The following is a 4808-nucleotide window of genomic DNA, read 5'->3' on the forward strand; positions in this document are numbered from 1 at the left end:
ACCCCACACTTAAGATTACGTAATGCCCTCATTACATAAAATCAGATAATAATGTATAAATTTGAGAGGACAAAAAGTGTAGAGTATTTGGAACTTCCTTTGTTAACCGATTTGGATTTTCAAATTGTTTTACCTACGATCATATCCAATGTTTGTATCACAATGTAATTTGATGTTTCGTTTCGTCTAATTGCATTTTCGTCTGTACCTGTCAAAACCATGTAAAAAACACACAAAATATGGGGTTTTAATTCAATCGTACAACACATTTTTTTACCCCACACTATATTTTCTTGCTAATATATAAAAAAATAAAAACATAATAAGTTTCAATACACAACAAAAAATTATGTTATTACAAACTAAATTTTTTTTTTTTTTTTTTTTATATAACTTATAATCAATTAAATTTAAAATATCTTTTATAGATTTATATTTGTAACGGAAATTCGGTTGTTATACCTGATCTTAATCCGTTTATAAATTTTTAAATTCAATTTATAAAATTTAATCCATTAAAAGTTAAAGTTTTTAATGTTTTTCGAAAACAAATTTAAAATAAAATAAAAACACTCTATTTTGTGTTAAAAAGATTAACATTTTTAAATTTTAAAACAAGTATATGAAAAATTCAAATAAAAAGGAATTTAAAATAAAAACGAGACACACGAATGGGACTATTTACAATGTGTGAAGTTTATTAGCGAGTCGTTCACGCGACTCCACCCCAATTTTAACTAACGTCGGGGTGATAAACATCACCCTTCTTTACTCCAATAGAACCATTCTCGCCATTAATTTTTGACAATAACCAAGAGTCCGAAAATCTTGACTCTTTAACTAAATTTTTTAACTTATCTTTCTCAAATTTTGATAAGTTTGACACCAATCTCTCTCTCAAAGGTTCATCTTTTTTCGACATAGCATTTCTAACCCTACCATATAACTTTTTCATGGTTTTCTCAACAACACTATCATTGGGCGGTTTACTATCTAGTTTCTCCTCATCACCCTCCCCACACTTAGCTTGTTGACTAATGAGTTTGACATTGTCAACAATATTCACTGAAACTATCGGTGTGGGTGGAGGGTTCATACTAAACTCAGTTTGATAGGTTGCACTCTTGCCTCTATCCTTCAAAACTAGTTTTCCTGTTTTCCAATCTGTTAAAGCACATGCAGTTGCTAAGAATGGTCTACCTAAAATAATAGGTACAAACTTATCTTCCTTCATGTCTACCACTACAAAGTCAGTTAGAAACTCAAGTTCACCTGTTTTTACTACTAAGTTTTCAGCAATCCCTATAGGTTTATTAACTGACTGATCAATGAATCTAATGCCTGAATTGGTGGGTTTAAGTTCACCTAAGTTCAAATGCGAGTAAATGGAATAAGGCATGAGATTTATACTTGCACCTGAGTCAGCTAATGATCTAAGAATTTCAGATTCATTAAGCTTACAAGGTACTATGAACGGTCCAGGATCACCTAACTTAGGTGGCAATTCATTCTTTTTCACAATAGCAGCACATTCTGCTTTAAGAAACGCAGATGATGCCTGCTCACACACTCCTTCTTTTGCCATCAAATCATTCAAGAATTTCCCATAGTTTGGCATACCTGCAACAACATCAACCAAAGGTACATTTACACAGATATTATCCGTATTTAAAGGCTTACAATGATTCTCCTTTGGTTTTTCAGATGCAAGTGCTTGTGGGTATGGAATGGGTTCTTTATAGTCTTCCACTTTAGGTGCTTGCTTCACCGTATCTTCCGCTTCTTCTTTGATCATCTTCAAATCATCATCAACCCTAAATTCGGAAGGCTCGGTGGTTTCAATTTTCTGCACTTCCGCATGATTTCCCGACATCAACCTCATCAAATAATCACCATACTCGGGAGTTATGTCACCAACTCGGATCTCTTCATCTTCACATGTTATACTTTTCACACTTTCAACTCGGGTATCATCCATCTCTTGATAAGGAGTGTAATCCGCCATATTTGATAAATCAGAAAATATAAACTCATCACACTCTTCATCATCATCTTCACACCCAAGAGTAAAAATAGGACTATGCTCCGGTGTTTTGAAACTTGCTTCATCCTCACAGAAACTATAAATAGCATTCACTTGTGAATATGCTGGGGTTTGAGGATCATTCTTCTTTAGTATAAATGGAGGGTTACTTGCAATTGGTGGTCTCTCTGCTAGTAACTGTGAGATCCTTCCAACATCTCTTTCTAAAATCTGAATCGTGGCTTGTTGATTTCGAATTTGCTGAGTTTGGAGCTCCGCATTTTGCTCATGCTTAACCATAAAATCTCTCAAGAGATCTTCTATACCGGATTTCTTCTCGGGTTGAGGTTGCATAATTGCTAATGGTTGTGGTTGCATGAGTGCTAGTAGTTGTGGTTGATTGTGTTGGAAATTATTTTGATAATTTCGTTGAGGTTGATTTCGGTTATTATAACCTGGTGGCGGATTTCTTTGATTTTGATTTGGGAAATTCCGGTTGTTTTGGTAACCTGGATTTCCTCCTTGATAGTTATTATTCTGATAGTTATTAGATCCTGAAGGTCCTCCTACTTAATAGCTGTTTATAGGAGGATATTTTTGATTGTTTGCTTCTATAGCTGGAAAATCGCTAAAGTTCATTTCACCTTTTCGTAAGTAACCTAAGAAATTTGCTTGCTCTTCCATTGTACTTTGATCACAATCTCTAGTAAGATGGGGACCTTGGCACAGTTCACATCCTACTCTGATAGCATGCATTTCCTTGGTTACTTTCTCGATTTGCCTTGCTTGATTTGCTATTTGAACTTTTAAAGAAGCAATTTCATCATTGCTTTCAATACTAGCAACATTTGATGATCTAGAAAATTCTATTTCTTGATGCCAATTATGAGAATGGGAAGCTAAATCAGCAATGATTGTGTGAGCGTCTTCAGGTGTTTTCTTCATGATCGAACCTCCGGCTGCAACATCTATATCTTTTCTAGTTGCCACATTGACTCCTTTATAGAATATTTGGACCTTTTGGAATGTATTCAACCCGTGTTGAGGACATATTCGAAGCATTTTATTGAATTGGGTCCAAGCTTCATAAAGAGTTTCATTAGGCTTTTGTTTAAAGTGATTTATGTCACTTTGTAATTTTGCTGCTTTTGAAGCAGGAAAGAATTCTGACAAAAATTTATCCATCATATCATTCCAGTTTTCAATATAACCTTCTGGTAATGAGTCTAGCCAATCTCTTGCATCATCTTTTAATGACCATGGAAAGATTTTTAAACATGCAACTTTATCGGTGACATCTTTGATTTTGAAAAGCTTGCAAATGCTTACAAACTTACGAAGATGCTCGTTAGCATCCTCATTTGGGGCTCCACCGAATTGACATGTATTAGTTACCATGTGTAAAAATTGACCTTTTATTTCAAAGCCATCACTCATCGTGGGTTGGATGATTGCGTGGCCTTGACCTTTTCTTGTGGCCTTCATTAATGCTTCCATCGTTTGATTTGTATCAGCCATTTCTTCTTCTTCTTTAATAATCGGCTCTATGATTGGTTGAATTATTGGTTCAGAGTCGGATTCTAAGAAAAGTGACTCTAAATTTTTAGCAAGAGATTCTACTTCTTGAGCTCTTAAGCGTTCGTGGAATTTTCTTTCGGGTTCAGGATGTGAGGGAGTTAATTTTGAAAAGGAGGAACGTAAGTTCATACATTAATTTCTATTATGAGATCACTTCACTAAAGGTTTATCTAGGGTTACCTACTTGTTTCTTTTTTTTTTTTAGTGTTTTTCGGTGTTTTAAAATTACTAGTACTTCCTATTTCTTTTTGTTATTTTTGTCCTTTATTAATTCTTTGAGGTTCCGGATTAAGTTTAACGAGTTTAGGATTGAACGAATCATACAATTTGGGAAATTGTACAAAGAATTAAAGGATTTATTCAAAAACTTTGAACTTTCTTGGAAATGAATTTCCTCGAGAGGATCGAATAACATAAAAACAATGATAAAAACCCTTAAACAACAGATTTTCCTTCTGATTTTGCCCACGTTTTGAATAGCCAAAAGATGCAGCAGAGGGGCAGGATCCTTCTATTGACCAATAAAATTGGTGATCCAACAACCCGGTCCACGTACAAATCCAACTACTACTACGAATCAGAAAAATTATCTATTTATTTAACTGCCAAGTCCCCGGCAGCGGCGCCAAAAAGTTGATGTGTGCGATCGAGACCTTTATTTATGAACGGATTTGAGTTGTTTTGTTACACGAATTGATTTATTGTATATGTATTTTATAGATTTTAGGTTGATTTCACACATATATATAGGCAACTAGTCCTATCCGTGTAGTTTAGTTTGTTGGTAAATCCGATTCGTTCCACAGGGAGATGGAGTGTTTAATGGTTTTTAATAGTCTTTGATGTCAAACTTAATTAAAGGGAGTTTTGGATTAGGCAATTGTAAAATAACAGTAAAAGAAAATAACTAAAACTAATTTACTAAATAAAATTACAAGATTACAAAAATTAACTTAAAAAGAAACTAAATGAAAATAAACTAATTATGATGCATTAATTATGTTACTAAATGGTAATTAGTAAAATAGTAATTTTTAATGAAACTATATATTTAGAATTTTGTTTTGAGCAATTATAATAGAAACTTATTTAAATTAACTAAAATGCATTTTTAGTAAAACTAATACAAATTAAAAGGAATTTAATTAATTTACTAATTATAAACTAGTTACAATTTATAAACTTATAATAATTAATACTAATTTTA

This window comes from Rutidosis leptorrhynchoides, chromosome 2 (assembly GCF_046630445.1).
Source record: "Rutidosis leptorrhynchoides isolate AG116_Rl617_1_P2 chromosome 2, CSIRO_AGI_Rlap_v1, whole genome shotgun sequence".
NCBI classification, from domain to species: Eukaryota; Viridiplantae; Streptophyta; class Magnoliopsida; order Asterales; family Asteraceae; genus Rutidosis; species Rutidosis leptorrhynchoides.